The sequence below is a fragment of the Equus asinus genome, chromosome 10 (genome assembly GCF_041296235.1).
Source record: "Equus asinus isolate D_3611 breed Donkey chromosome 10, EquAss-T2T_v2, whole genome shotgun sequence".
NCBI classification, from domain to species: Eukaryota; Metazoa; Chordata; class Mammalia; order Perissodactyla; family Equidae; genus Equus; species Equus asinus.
The window spans coordinates 51,048,319-51,064,472 of record NC_091799.1 but is presented as its reverse complement, the minus strand read 5'-3'; the positions used below and the strand labels follow the sequence as shown (position 1 = coordinate 51,064,472).

General features: G+C 36.7%; 1 long non-coding RNA gene and 1 pseudogene across 1 annotated transcript; one reads left to right on the top strand and one right to left on the bottom strand.

Annotated features, from left to right (window-relative positions):
* Positions 1–2,527: 2,527 nt before the first annotated feature.
* Positions 2,528–3,515, bottom strand: LOC106831194 (olfactory receptor-like protein OLF4; annotated as a pseudogene).
* A 2,274-nt stretch (positions 3,516–5,789) lies between these two features.
* Positions 5,790–16,064, top strand: LOC123289422 (uncharacterized). Its single transcript, XR_006533385.2, has 3 exons — positions 5,790–5,906; positions 14,134–14,359; positions 14,988–16,064. It is a non-coding gene; the product is annotated as an uncharacterized lncRNA (long non-coding RNA).
* The last annotated feature ends 90 nt before the right edge of the window (positions 16,065–16,154 follow it).

The following is a 16,154-nucleotide window of genomic DNA, read 5'->3' as shown; positions in this document are numbered from 1 at the left end:
GAAATCAAAAAATTCCTGGAGACAAATGAAAATGAAAAGACAACATGCCAAAATCTATGGTATACAGCAAAAGCGGTTCTAAGAGGGAAGTTTATAGCAATTCAGGCCTACCTCAACAAAGAAGAAAAATCCCAAATAGACAATCTAAAACTGCATCTAAAGGTACTGGACAAAGAACAACAAACAAAGCCAAAAATCAGCAGGAGGAAGGAAATAATAAAAATCAGAGCAGAAATAAATGAAATCTAGACTAAAAGAACAATAGAAAAAATTAATGAAACCAAGAGCTGGTTCTTTGAAAAGATAAACAAAATTGACAAACCCTTAGGTAGACTCACCAAGAAAAAAAGAGAGAAGGCTGAAATAAATAAAATCAGAAACGAAAGAAGGAGAGATTGCAACGGACACCTCAGAAATACAAAAGATAATAAGAGAATACTGTGAAAAGCTATACACCAACAAATTGGATAATCTAGCAGAAACGGATAAATTCTTAGAATCATACAACCTTCCAAAACTGGACCACGAAGAAGTAGAAAATTTGAATAGACCGATCACCAGTAAGGAGATCAAAACAGCAATCAAAAACCTCCACCAAAATAAAAGTCCAGGACCAGACAGATTCCCTGGTAAATTCTAAACATTCAAAGGACACTTAAAACCTATACTTCTCAAGCTCTTCCAAAAAACTGAAGAGGAGGGGAAGCTTCCTAACTCATTCTACAAAGCCAACATTATCCTGATATGAAAATCAGACAAGGACAACACAAAAAAAGAAAATTACAGGCCAATATCACTGATGAACATTGATGCAAAAATCCTCATCAAAATACTAGCAAATAGAATACAACAATACATTAAAAAGATCATACACCATGGTCAAGTGGGTTTCATTCCAGGGATGCAGGGATGGTTAAATATCTGCAAATCAATCAACGTGAGACACTACATTAACAAAATCAAGAATAAAAATCACATGATATTCTCAATTGATGCAGAGAAATCATTTGACAAGATACAGCATCCATTTATGATAAAAACTCTAAATAAAATGGGTATAGAAGGAAAATACCTCAACATAATAAAGACCATATATGACAAAACCACAGCTAATATTATTCTCAATGGAGAAAAACTGAAAGTTATTCCTTTAGGACAGGAGCCAGACAAGGATGCCCACTTTCACTGCTCTTGTTAAACATAGTATTGAAAGTCCTACCCAGAGTAATCAGGCCAGAAGAAGGAATAAAAGCGATCTAAACTGGAAAGGAAGAAGTGAAATTGTCACTAATTGCAGATGAAATGATTTTATGTATAGAAAACCCTAAGGAATCCACTCAAAAAGTTCTAGAAATATTAAATGAATACAGTCAAGTTGCAGCATACAAAATCAACATAAAAAAATCAGTTGTGTTTCTATACACTAATACACTAATGATGAAGTAGAAATTAAGAAATGCAATCCCATTTACAATTGCAACAAAAAAATAAAATACCTATGAATAAACTTAACTAAATAGGTTCTAACTTTGAGGCTTTAAGATAGGAAAAGTAATTAATTATCAAAGTTAAGGTCACTCATTCCTACTTTAAATATTCATGTCTAAATTTCTACATTCCTGGAATTTCATGTTAATTCAAATGTTCATTCTTTACTATCCAAGTTTCTCTAAAGGTTTCTTTCAACATAATAGACAAGATTATAAATGATTCCGTGTGCATGTCCATGTATGTGTGTGTAGTTATTTGAAAGAAAAATTTATGCAAATACACAGACATATACACTATTTATTTTGTACAGTAATAAATGTATGATTTAATATTTTGCTTCATCATATTTAAGGTCAACTCTGACTAACAGGCAATTTATTTATTCATATTAGTCTTTTTGTGTACCTTCTGCTTGAAGACGCATTTTATTATCATTTTTTTCCAGTGTCTATATTAGACATGGTGAACACTGAGCTGAATAACAGAACAGGATCCTAATGAGTAGAAAAAGCACATGATCAGCTATAACAAACAGTATGTTAAAGTTTGCTATCAGGAAGAGCAGCTAAGGTGGATATGCAGAGGAATAATGTTCACAAAAGTAAAGAACTGTGGTCTTAAATTTTCCTCTGTTATAAACATATAAATAGTTGTGGTTGCCAAGAGTATTTTTTTCTGTAGGAGCAGTACAACTGATGACTATTCTTCAGTCAAAGAAAACAAAAATATTCATATGATCTATTTCATTTGAGAAAAAATTATTTTTAAGGGATCCATGCAGTCCTTTGAGATTAGAGGGGATTTCCAAATATTTTAAATCCAAGGTTGGGAATAATATTTGGAAAGTAGGAGAATGACAAAGGTAAGAACTCTTGAATTTCAGAGAGAAAACAAACTTAATAAGGGAAGTTGCATAAATTGTACAGAGAAGTTGAAATCAAAGAAATAAAAATTTCAGGAAAAAATAGAAGGAAAAACTGCAGGAAAAAACCAGCAAGGGCATGTTCCACTTCCAAAATCTGATACGAATCATAATTTATGCATGCTTTGAAATCTGACATCGTGGGCAGTTTTTAAGCCCTAGGACACTCAGTGCTTTTATACCTGCCATCCCAAAGAATGATTTCAGAGCCCTCTTTATGGCTTTCTTCCTCAGACTGTAGCTGAAGGAGCTCAGCATCCGTGTGAGCACAGTGTACATCACTGAGGCTGTGGCACTTGATTGTGAGCTCTGGCCAGCAGCAGAGCTGAGGTACACGCCTAGGTCCATACAATAAAATAAGGAGACAACTGAGAGGTGAGAAGCACAGGTGGAAAATGCTTTATATTTCCTTGAGCTGATGAGAGTCCTCATAACGAGGAAAATATCTTAAAGTATGAGTAAAGGATCCCAGCAAAGGGACCACCAGCCAGCAGACCAGCTGCAAAACACACCACCACGTTATTAAGAAAAGTGTCTGAACAGGCAAGTTCAATCATCTGATTGGTTCACAAAAAAAGTGGGTGATTTCCACATCTGTACAGAAGGACAGTCACAATACCATTAAGCTCTGTAACAAGGCATGCAGGACACTCTGGATCCAGGACACCAGAACCAACAGTGCACAGAGCTGGCGGTTCATGATGACCATGTAGTACAAGGGGTGACAGATGGCCACAAACCGGTCATAGGCCATCACAGTCAGGAGAAAGATGTCGAATCCTGCAAAGAGTATAAAAAAATACATCTGGATGATGCATCCTGCATAGGTTATGCCTTTGCTCTGAGTCTGGATGTTCAGGAACATCTTTGGGATGGTGGTGGAAGTGAAACAGATGTCCACAAAGGGCAGGTTGGAGAGGAAGAAGTACATGAGTGTGTGGAGGTAAGAGTCTGAGCTGACCTCCAGGATGATGAGCAGGTTCCCAAACACAGTGATCAAGTACATGGAGAGGAAAAGCTTAAATGTGAGTGGCTGCAGTTCTGCTTCCTCTGACTATCCCAGAAGAAATTCTGACATTCCTGTATTGTTCCATGGTTCCATAGGTGGAGGTGACCACTAGGAATGAAGAAAATAACGTGGTTAATTTTCACACATACTGGCATTACTCACATAGTTAAATTATTCTAATGGCCTTTGACAGTCAGTAAATTAATTTCAATGTTGTGTATATGGATATGGTCCCCTTCAAGGAATCCTTTGTTTCATCTCTGATTAGGTATTTTGTGCCAACATCAGCCTTTTCCCCAAGAGGTCAAGCATTCCATAGTTTTAATGACAAATTAGTTCCTGCATTTGTGGAATATCTCTGAGTGTCAACCATGTTCCAGGACCTGTCTAGTCAATGAGTACAGAATGATGAAAAACATTAACTTCTACAGTCCAGTGATGGTGAGAGAATGTCAGCAAATTAAAAATTAACATATCCGAGGGTGACAGGTAAGCTGCTGAAAATGAAAGCAGGTATGAAGGTGAGAGTAGACACACACCCACCCTTTGCTCACCGTGTCGTCGTGGGCTGTGTTAGTTCCATGGCTTTCTCACCCACAGTCACATTGATTAAGCTAAGAGAAGATATGACACAAATTATCTAGATCATATTATCTTAACCCCTAAAGAATGTATAAATGTTGCTCAGAAATTCCAGTTTGTAAGCCTCCCAATGAAAATAAACTCAGGGCTCCCTATCTGTATGGTCATTTTCTGCCCTGATTTAATGAAACATAAAAATGTGTGTGTGTGTGTGTGTGTGTGAGAGAGAGAGAGAGAGGGAGAGAGAGAGAGAGAGAGAGAGAAATTAAAACAGATATAAGGAGCAAAATCTAATAAGCCTGAGAGACTGTGAGTGGGGAAAATCTTCCTCAGTTCTGGTGGCATTTGATCCAGTTATACCCCTTGTTTTCCAGAAAAAATAATAAAATGGCAAAAATAAATAGTCCAAAAGACAAAAGTAGTGATATTTTTATGGTACAAAACACTTTACAGGTTAAATAGCTCAAGAGAAATATGAGCAAAGAGAATAAACTAACACATTGCAAAAGGATATACATATATGTAATGAACAATGAAAGTTGGGCATTTTTAAAATCAAGCTTTTTGTGTTTCCTGTGCCTAGTCCATATGTCTTTGACCAATTGGCTTTTATATGGTCTGATAGCAGATGAGACAAGCCCCTTTTCCTTCTCTCATGTGGCATCTTTTCTTTGTTATTCTTGGGTTCTGAGTTTTGATTTCTTTTGCTGAGGAAGATTTGCTGTGAGCTAACATCTGTTGCCAATCTTCTTCTTTTTGTACGTGAACCATTTCCACAGCATGGCCACTGACAGCAAGTCGTGTAGGTCCAAGCCCAGGAATCAAACCTGGGGTGCCAAAGTGGAGCATGTCAAACTTAACCACTGGGCCACTGGGGATGGCCTGAGTTTTGATTTCTTTTTGACAAGTCCAATGAGCACACTCTAGTCCTGGTTCTGGTCTTTGTCCAACATGCAAAGGCCCCTCCAAACCATACTCTATAAATCCTGTGCACACCATGACAGTGCATCCTCTGACTCCAAATAACTTTTTTCATAGGATTTATCTGAGGACGTAATGTTAGACACATATTTATTTCATTGTACTCTGAATTGTTACAATGCAAGTATCACATGAGCGGGGACTTCATCTGCCTTGTTCACCTTTGTTTTCTCAAAGTTATGTAATATATGTGCACTTATATAGAAACAAGTTCAGGAAAATGGGCAGTTGTGAAATGAAAGAATGGTAGTGAAATTGAAACTAGATGAAATAGAGTGATTTCAATAGAACTGTATTAAAATCGGGTGGAACATTGAAAACCAACTGAGACAAGGTATAAAATAACAGTTATTTAACAAGATCAACATGGATTAATAATTAAATCACCAAAGACCTTGACATATGAGACTATAATGTATAATGTTCCTAGAACTTTCTGGTATGTAACAGATGCTTTGTTATTGATATCGACCCTGATATCAGTTTCCCCACACTAAACCCAGCATATATGGGGTTAAAACCAAAACACACTCCCTGCTTACTCTCTGGCTTCCTGGCTTCAGAATCCACTATCCTCCATGGAGACAGACACCGTCAAGGACAAGCACCTGGATTATCTCTTCCCCACAAAGAGATACAGGCTGGTGAGAAAGCTGCTGACCAACAAGGTCACAGGATTCCTCCTCTCTGCAAGTGTCTCAAGGCCAAAGACAGGCTGGTGGGAAAGCTCTGACCAGCAAGGCCATATACTCCCCCTCCCCTACCTAAAGCCCCAAATAAAAACCCTTCCTTTTAGCTTTTCAGGGAGTTTGGGATTTGAGGGTTAGCTGCCCTCTCTCCTTGCTCAGTGCTGTGCAAAAAATAAAAGTCCTACTTTCTTCCACCACAGCCGGTGTCAGAGATTGGCTTGCTGTGCAACGGGTGAGTGAACTCACTTCAGGTTTGGTAACAATTTGGTGACCCAGATGGGACAATGTCCCAGGTGCACGTCTTGCCTGTGGCATGCTGGCCTCTGGTTAAAGGCCTCTCTTGGAAGCTGTCCTGCAGCTGCCTGAGCCCCTTGTCTCAGGGACAGCCCCAAGTGGCTGGCTGCTAGCCAGACGTCGTTGGCCCATGGTGCTTTTGCTTTGGTGGTGGAAGAAACTAGATTTAGGACATAGGAAGACGTCTCTTGTAAGTAGCTGGTAGTTTTTGTTTTTGTCTTTGTGTTAACCTTTTCCAACAGGACCAGCCAGAAATAATGGGTACCTTGGCAGCCCTCTGGGCTCCATTTGTTTTGAAGTTGCCGCGATACCCCGTCCAAATTTTGGTAAGTCCCCCGGGTGTGCACAACCGAGGTCCCTTGTCCTTGCTCATTTGGGAAGATCCGCGTAGCAGGTCTTCATTTGTTGGGTGCCTACCAAGTGTAGGACACGGACTAAGCTGGGACTGGAAGCACTTTGGCTTTTGGTTTTGGTCTTTGTTTTGGCTTCCGTTTGTGGTCGAAGGTTTTTGGGAATGCGTGCTTGTTTGGTGTTTGTTGTTGTTTGTCTGTTTGTCTGTCCTTTTAAAAGTGTTAACATGGGAGGTGCTGCATTTATTCCACCGAAGAGCCCCTTGGGAAAAACTTTGTCTGATGGTCCACCTATAGCTATAAGCCAATGTCTAAAGAGGGATGATTTTCTTTTGTAACACCATGTGGCCACAATATTCTTTAGACTCTGGAGAGAAAAAAATGGCCAAAAGATGGATCCTCAAGTTGGGAAACTTTTTAGAGAGCTCTTATGATCAACAACTGTTTTATTGGTACCTATGAAAAGACCAAATTAAGAGGAAACTATAATGACTAGTCTTAAGAACTTAATCTATCTTGGGGTCTCAGCTTCTCGTAGTCTTACAGATGCTAATAAAAATGTTAAGTTAACAAAGAGAAATCAGAAAGGGAAGAGTCACAGGACTCATCCCAATGGGATAAATGGAACAGATATAAATAAAGTTAAAACAAAGGTTTTAATAAAACACTGCCTAAGATTGGATGGACTAAAGGGACCCCCCCCATTGGCTCCCCAACATTAGAGAACATCAGACAAATCTGTTCTGTTTACCCCAGTTTGAAAAATTTAAAAGGTCAGGAGGCAAAAATCAGAGTGAGAAACCTGACCAACAATTGTTTGGGGCAACAGTTAGGCTACTAAGATTAATAAGACTATAAAGATTAAAGTGTTTAAGCTAATATTATATGAAGAGGTTATGTCAACTTTGCCTGGATGTTTTCTTTGGGAATAAATGTTATGTCTAACTGGGAATGCTTCCGCTGAACAATATTGTAATACCAAAACTTGTTAATAGAATTCTAATGTAAGTTATAATTAAAAGTATAAGGGTTAGTAAAACTAAGATAAAGTTTTGTAAAAATTGATATACTTAAACAGGCCAATTTCAGTTCACGCAAACTGGTGTATGCAATTGGAAAAGCTAGCTGCAACAATGGGGAGCCTGTTTTAATCTTTTGAGGCTTCTAAATAAAATTAGAAATACTTTACTGCCTCTTTAAGAGAAAATAATTAAAAAATTAAACACGCCAGCAGCCGAACCCAAATCTGCTGCTTTTGTCTACTCTCTTGCTGAGCTTCCCAGCAAGCTGAGCTTTGCTTCAACTCCCCCAAAATTCCTGATCTAAAATTGAACAAGTAAAAATAAGTAAACTTTTGAGATAATTTGGAATTGTAATGACCATTCTGAAAACCTGTTTCAGAAGAGGATTCAAAATCTCTCATAATGGAAGGCAGTCTTTAATGAATATGCAAAAACTTCTAAGAGACAAAGTTATTTAACATGATATAAAATGATCTTTGATGAATGAAAGCCTGTTTAAGTTTGCTGGTTTCATTTAAAATGAACACATCCTCAAAGTTATCAGCATTGGCTATAATGCAGACATACAGGCTGGGTTTACTGGTCAAATGAGCTCATGTCATCTCTGTTACAAAATTTATCAGCAAAACTCATAACTCAGTATAATAGCTAATTTTGTTTAATGTCTCATGGAGTTTTTGTAGACAATCTAAATATAATTGTTAAGAACAGGTAAACTAAATAAATATAAAAAATAAAAGTTTTTGGAAAAACTTTTAAATAATAATTATATATATAATTATATGTATAATAATTATATTATGACATATGTACTTAAAACAACTGAGGATGATAGCTAACTGCTGTAATGTCACATGAAGTTTTTAAGAGTAATTATTAAAACTGGGTAAGAATTTTAAGTACAATAATTATGTTTTATAGTCTGCATACTTAAACAACAGCTTCCAAAATCTTTTTGGAAACTTAAATTTTATGGCTTTACTCAATTAAATTAAATAATAACAGTTTATTGGGTATCTAGGTCATTTCCACATAAGATAAAATATTAAAGGTTAACTACTAAGCATGTATTTGTTTGCCTTTGGTTTCTTATATCAAAGAGACTAAAAAGTGCTTAGGTTTATTGATAAACATGCTATATGTATGTTGAGAAATTTTCTATGAGGAAACATATATTTCTAAAAGGTCTGTATATAAGGAAAGCAAAATATATGTTTTCAGTAAAAAGATATAAAGAATGGAAATATTTTTGTTTCTTGAGTTGAGAAAAATAAATTTGTCCTAAAGTGCTGGGACAAATTCTGAATGTAAAAAAAGTAACCAAAGGTTTGTAAAAGTAAAACCCTAAAGAGATTTATATATGGTCAAGTTGGCCAGGATTAAAGTAAATCCAATTAAGTAAATAAACTTATATGTCAAAAGTAAACTGGTACAAAATTAAAACTTGGTTTCCTCTTTCTTAAAAGGATAATTTTCCTAAATTTTTAATCTGCTCTTGATAAAAAGATTATAAAAAGTCTTTTTTTGACTATTTTAACTCTGTTTCCCCTTGACTCTTTCTGTTGTCACTTTGAATAGATACCTGAACATGGTTTTACAAGTGAACTTTGTTTCCTATCTGAACAAATGTTTTAAAGCTTTTAATATTTTTGACAAGCTTCACCCCCACACAAATATTCAAGTCTTGAATACAAGCTTTCTTTTGACCTGGGAGAGGAGGGAAGGTTTCTCTGGGGATTTTCAGAGGGCCCCTGGGACTTCTAGGAGAAATTTGCTCTCTTCCTATAAGAAAAGAAAGCTAAACTAATAAGGTTTATTTTGTATGTTAAATTACATGAGAAGCATTGTCAAATAAGTAATGATAAACTTTCTTAAATGATATGATATAAATGTTACTGATATAAACATTTTAAAAATTATCTGATCTGTTCTGATTGTCGGCTATAATCCTGGTTATTATCTCAAAATGTTGTATATCACAGAGATAGTCAAATGCCTTTGTCAGTTACCATTTTTGAATGTTTTGTTATTTATAAACAGTGGCTGTTTTACTTTCATGTTTTTAAAAATATGTTTCATCTTCAGAGAAATTCATGGAAAGGACTCTGACACTCTAGAATACAGGTTTCTAATAAATGTTCAGATTGTAAAACTAAACTGGGTAAAAATTACAGAACTCCAACAGAGAAACTAATGACCTCACAAGCTGCTGACAGAAGATTAAGATCAAGAACCAATTACACAGGACAGAATAAACTGATAGGGATGATTATAACTTTTATGACTTTTTAATCGAGATATTACTGTTTTTAATGTTTTGCTTTTTTTCAGAGTTAAGAAAACCTTTTTCTCTATTCTCTTAAAGAACTATGACTTACAGCAATTTATAAACAAAACTGAAACATTTGTCTTTTCCTCCCTAGCTGAGCCCCCAAAACACAAAAACTTCTGATAAGTAAGTATTCTTATTCTCATGGCAATATTGTTGTTTGCATAAGTACAATAAGAATCTGTTCTTTTAACAGGACACAATTGGAAACACTGGTTATATCACTAAGGCTTTGACTGGAACATCATATTTGAAAAAAAATACAGGCTTGGATATAACAGGACAGCTTTTAAGGAATGAAGGTTGACATTCTGGAATAAAGCCACTTGGAAATATTGGCCTGGTACTGCGTTTATGGGTTCTGTAACCTGGTAAGGTTGAGCAAAGAATGTCACTCCCTCTGGCAGGTACAAGGAACCTCAATATTTTGGGGAACCTCATGAAGAGAGGAATTTACCCAAATCTGTAGGTACTGCAGGCAGAATGTGATAACAGGTCCTTTGCTTGGCTTTCCTTGAGAGGCCTTTAAAGATCAACCTGAGATTCCTTATAAGGTTCCAGCAAAGCAGATTTAAAAGAGCCTATATGATCAATTACTATTCTTGCTGTACTTATGTAAATAAGTATGCCAAATTTATTAAAACTAGACTTATTTTGCAAACCAGTTAGTCTTAATTTGGCTATGTCTAGTGAAATTGAGGGTGATTTTAGGGAGGAAGATTATATTTCAATAGAAACTATATGTTTATAAATATTGAATTTTAGTTTTTTCAATTCTCTGTGAAATTTTTGTTTTACTTTTGTTAATTGGACTGGATCTTGAATTCTTCATCTCCTGAAATATCTGGCTAAAAACGTCCAAACTAACATTTTCAGGGTTTTTTCCCCCCAATTATTTTCATTTAGAGTCATTGAAAACTAAGTCTGCCCTTTTTCCTAAAGCCTTACAAACTGAAGCTGGAAGACCCAATATAAACTTAAGAGAGATTCATGTCTACTGCTGTGTAAGCCACTCAAAAAGCTGCCTGAGTGCCTGATGACACCATGAGAGACATTTCAAACTGCAAAAGATTCTTCGACCCTGACTTCTAGAAATCTTGATTGGCTGCCCCTGGGCTCAGAAACTGGTTTATAATTTGCTCCAATCATTAACCTTGTTTTTCTCTTTTTGTTTCTCTAGAAAAACTTCTTATTAAATACCTGGTTACTTACTTACATGATACAGGCCCACCTTCAGGAGCCCACCAGCATCACTACCTTATTAAAAGACTGGTTCAATGAGATGAAACAACCTCTGCCTGATTTCAGCAGGAAGTAGCTAGATTGGTCGCTGCCCCAAATCCCTCAAGATTGAGGGACAGACATAAAATAGGGGGGAGTTGATATCGACCCTGATATCAGTTTCCCCACATTAAACCCAGCATATATGGGTTAAAACCAAAACACTCATTCCCTGCTTGCTCTCTGGCTTCCTGGCTCCAGAATCCACTATGCTCCATGGAGACAGACACCATCAAGGACAAGCACCTGGACTATCTCCTCCCACAAAGAGATACAGGCTGGTGGGAAAGCTGCTGACCAGCAAGGTCACAGGCTTCCTCCTCTCTGCAAGTGTCTCAAGGCCAAAGACAGGCTGGTGGGAAAGCTCTGACCAGCAAGGCCACATGCCCCCTCCCCTACCTAAAGCCCCAAATAAAAACCCTTCCTTTTAGCTTTTCAGGGAGTTTGGGATTTGAGGGTTAGCTGCCCTCTCTCCTTGCTCAGTGCTGTGCAAAAATAAAATTCCTACTTTCTTCCACCACACCTGGTGTCAGAGATTGGCTTGCTGTGCAACAGGTGAGCAAACTCACTTCAGGTTAGGTAACATTATTATTTGTTGAATGAATCAGAAATTAGGTCTCATTTAGTTTATGACAAGGTTGTGTTTCGATTTAGTTGGAAAATGTTGGATTGTACAATCAAAGCTGCCATAAATGTCCATCAGTCTGAAATAAATGAAGTGATTTTCTATCTCCCAATCTTAGAAAAAAATCAGGGGGATTAAAGACCTCCGTGTAAGAGTGACCAATACTGTGAAATGAATATCTAGAAAACTACATGTAAAGTCTATGGGTGGGCAAATCTATAGTAATTAAGACAAGAAACTCAGAAGTAAGAAGACAGACACATTTAACTAAAAAAATTTAAACTTTTTAAGACCAAAAATATCCCCCCAAAATCTAGTTGAGAAATAATGATATGTCGAAATCTTTTGAAATGCTGATAACTGTATAAAATTTGGTATATAACTGATGGGCTTATAATTATAATAATCAAATAAAGAAGTTGATTAAATATAATAATTTTTCCAAACTGAGTAATAGTTTAAGAAAACAAAAAGAATTCTCCCTCACACACATTAGCCTGGAAGAAGATTTAAAGAGCTGTCAGATTGTTAGGACTTGGGACTTTTAAACAGATAACAAAGAAGTATGGTCTAATTTTGTTGGCAGAAATGTGAAGTGTTACAACATGTTGAGGAGACATTGTGAAGTCTGGTATAAATGTTAAAAACACTCAACTCAGGTTTCTCAATCTTGACTCTTGGCCAGAACATTGTATGAGGTGAGGTGTGTCCTCAGCCTTGCAGGGTGTTTACAGCATCCCTGGCCTCTGCCCTCCCTTCACCAGTGTGACAGATAAAATGCGTTCAGATATTTTTTAAGTTACCCTAGGGGATAAAATAGTCCTTAGTTGTAAAGAAAAGTTTTAACATAACGATAGCAAAATATTTTTGTATCAGTGAAATAATAGCAATTTAAGGAGAAAGACCATCAAAAGGGTGAGAAGCAAGTCACACTACCAAATATTCTGCAGCCACTGAAATAATGAACCAGCCTCCTTCTAGCTGATTAGAGGCAAGTCCCTGAGGTATTATTGAGTAAGAAGGAAAAGAGGACACAAGGCATCCAAAGAGACTGCACTAAAACGTAAAGAGCGTTTGCAATGTGCATAGGATTCTAGCCGTGCGTTTGTATAAAAGTGCATGAATATGTGTGTATGCATAATAGAGAAAGAGAAGCTCTAAAAGAAATCAGGAACTTATGGAAAAAATGGGAGTGAGAATGAAATTAGTTTAGGTTTAGTGGTTTCAAAACAACAGTATGAAACAAAATGAATGGCAATTACAACTCACATACAGACATAAATTAGTAATAATTTAATGACTTTAACATTGGTCACTAAACAATATTAAACTTCCAAAGACTTGAAAATAAAAAAATATAATAGAAGGGTTTTTATAATGTGAGTAGAAAATAGTACCTAAGTTATAATTTCATCTTCCATAAAGATATATGGATTCCAATATGCTTATGGAAGGCAAAGGTGACCTTGGTTCAAATGTGAAGAAACATGCCTTCCAGATGATGGTCAAACATGATGAAATCTTTAGAAATATATCTAATCCCTACAGGGAAAAAGGAAAAATAAGAAAAACAGAGATGAAACAAGTTGAAAATATTATTTATAAAGGTGTTTTATTAGCAATTAGCACACGGAACAACATGCACTATTATTTTTGTTTAAAGTAAGTTTTCACAAGCAAAGAATATTAAAGTGACCACTCAATTATTTCAGTAAAAAAAATAAAAAATAAGAAAGCAATGAAGAAAATAGAAAATGACTGACTGATAGATTTGACCATATGAAATTTATAAACTCTCATACATTTCCCACAAATATATCTATGCACATATATCTATACATTAAAAGAACTAAGTACAAACAACTAGTTTGTGAAAAAAACAGCCAATAATTTGTTTGACAGAATGCAATAAAAAACAGGAATAAAAGCACTTTAGCCCCAGCATATGAAAGCAAAAGATTTGCACAGATAATTTGTGATAGAGAAAACAAATGGCTAACAAACCCACATATATATTCAGTCTCAAATGTGGTGAAATAATTGCAAAGTAAAGCTTGCTAGCATATTCTTTTTCACGTATTCAATGTTTTTTCACATGAATATCCAAAGGGAGAAGTTACTGTGACATGTATGTCTCAGGTACAGCTGTTGCAAGGATGTAATTGTAACTAATCCTTGATCTGGATCTTTCTCGTCAATATGGAAACACTGTCAAATATGCCCCACCTTAAAAATAAAATGGAAAGCCCTCTTTGTCTACTCCTGTTGATTAATAAACTCCCCGGGATTATGTTCCACTTTTCCTGGAAGCACTTTACATTTCCCATTTTCTCTTCAAATTTGGTTCTCATTAACATCCTTTAATTGTTCACATGGACACTTCCATTGCACAGTGCTATGTTCACTTTTGTTTTAGTATCTTCAACAAATACATTAGTTGATTGATCATGCTGCAGACATCCATGGAGATCTCTGGTACCTGGGCTAGGCTGGACTGGCTCTCAGGTGACCTCAGATAAAGGTTCTTGGCTTCCATTCTCTCTGATCTACTCATGCAGAGTCTATTGGTCTCTCTGACTTACCTGGATGGGAACTCTGAGAGGAAGGTCTCCTTATGGAAATCTTAACTCCTTCCTGGATGGTTGATGTTGGAGACTGAAGCTGTGATCCCAGACAAGACGGCAGGAATGAGTGAAGCATCAGTCCCTGAGCCACACTTAGAAGTCCAAAAGAAACAACTGTGTCCAGTCCAGCAAGGTTGCCCACACTGAGGGACTGCAGCAGGTGAGATATTTACAGCTTCTTATGTCAGCTCATTAGGCACATTTCCATTTTGTTACTCTAACTTCTAAGCATATAATTTCCCTGTGGGACACTGGTCTGGACAGAAAGGGGATTTTTGCTATTGATCCTGTGTTCCTTGGAGAACAGGTTGTAAGCCAGATGAATTCAGTTTTCATCATTCCTTCTCTTTAACTCATCTGCCTTCCACAGATCTAAACCTCCCTGCACCTTATCCCAATCCTGAATTAAAGTTTTCTCAAGTCGAAGACTGAGGATTCTGTCTTGATTAGGTCCCTTGGCTCATCAAAGCCTTGACTTGTGGTGATACCACATCTTATGATATCCTTAGAAAATTATTTTTCCCCTTGTTATAAGAGGGACAACTTTGCCCCTTTATACTTTGGGTACTACCCTCCTTGACTTCATGGTACTTGTGAAAACAATTAGGGATTTCAAACATATCACAAGTTAGAAGCTGTCTCTAAAATGCCTGTTAATTTTAAAACATATATTTAAATCTTTTCATGTGCCATAATCCAGCTTAGCAGTGTAGGAGTTGTCTGATTTAACTTTTAGAAAAGTCCATTCTATGAGGTAGTACTATTATGTTCTCCATTCTCCATTTCAGGAATGTTGCATGGAGGTATTTAACGTTCTGCTCAAAGTTATACACCAAATTGAGATGGACACTTGACTGGAATTCTTTTAGGATGCTTCCAGTTCTAAAACTCTGAGATAGAGATAATTTTGCCCATGGGGATATTTGGCAATGAGTGAGGGGATCCTGTGAAACACCAGCAATGCACAGGACAGGACCCAACACAAATATTTATCCAGCCCCAAGAGTCAACAGTGAGAAGGTGAGAAACCTTATTCAACACCAGCACTTCTCTAACTTCATTGTGCTTATACATCATCATGGATTTTAGTTCAAATGCAAACTCTGATTCAGCAGGTGGTCCCGAGTATCCTGCATTTGTAACATGCTACCAGGTGGTGTTCATGCTGCAGGTCCTGGTCTATGGATAATAGTTTGAGCAGCAGGTGTGGTCCTGTGTTAGAGCCATCTGTAGGTAGTTTTAGGTCTTCTCCAGCAAAAATCGTCTTTGTATGTAACTCTGAAAGAAAAATATTTCACTCATTGTAGAGGCCATTATAAAGTCTGTGTTTGATTCTTTTATATAGGGGCGCTTGAGTGTCATCAAGTAATATACATCTGAAAATGATTTTGTAGTAGGCAGAATAAGGGCCTCAAAAGATGTCCACATCCTAACCCAAGAAGTATTTAATATATTAGTTTATAGAGCAAAGGGGAATTAAGCCAGAGATGGAATAGGTTGCTAATAAAAAGATTGGTCTGTATTATTCAGGTTGGTTAATGTAATCACAATGGTTATCTAAATGTGGAAACAGAAAAAGCAAATTGGAGTCAGAGAGACATTTGAAAATGCTATGCTGCTGGCTTTGAGGACAGAGGGAGGGGATGAGCCAAGGAATGCAGTTAGCCACTAGAAAATGATTTAGGCAGGAAATACATTCTTCTTTGGAGCAACCCAACCTACCTCAGCCCTGCAGACATCTTGACTTTAGCCTAGTGGGACTCATTTTGACTTCTGATCTCTAGAACTTTAAGACAAAAATTTCTGTGTTTTTTTAAAGCCTAAGGCGGTAATTTGTTACAGCAGCAATAAAATCTAATTCAGACATTTCTCTAGTAATGTTTATTTGTGGGAACTGAGTTTAAGCCTCTCTATTTGTTTTTTAAGATTCCCTTGGGTGAAGGCATTTTGTGTTA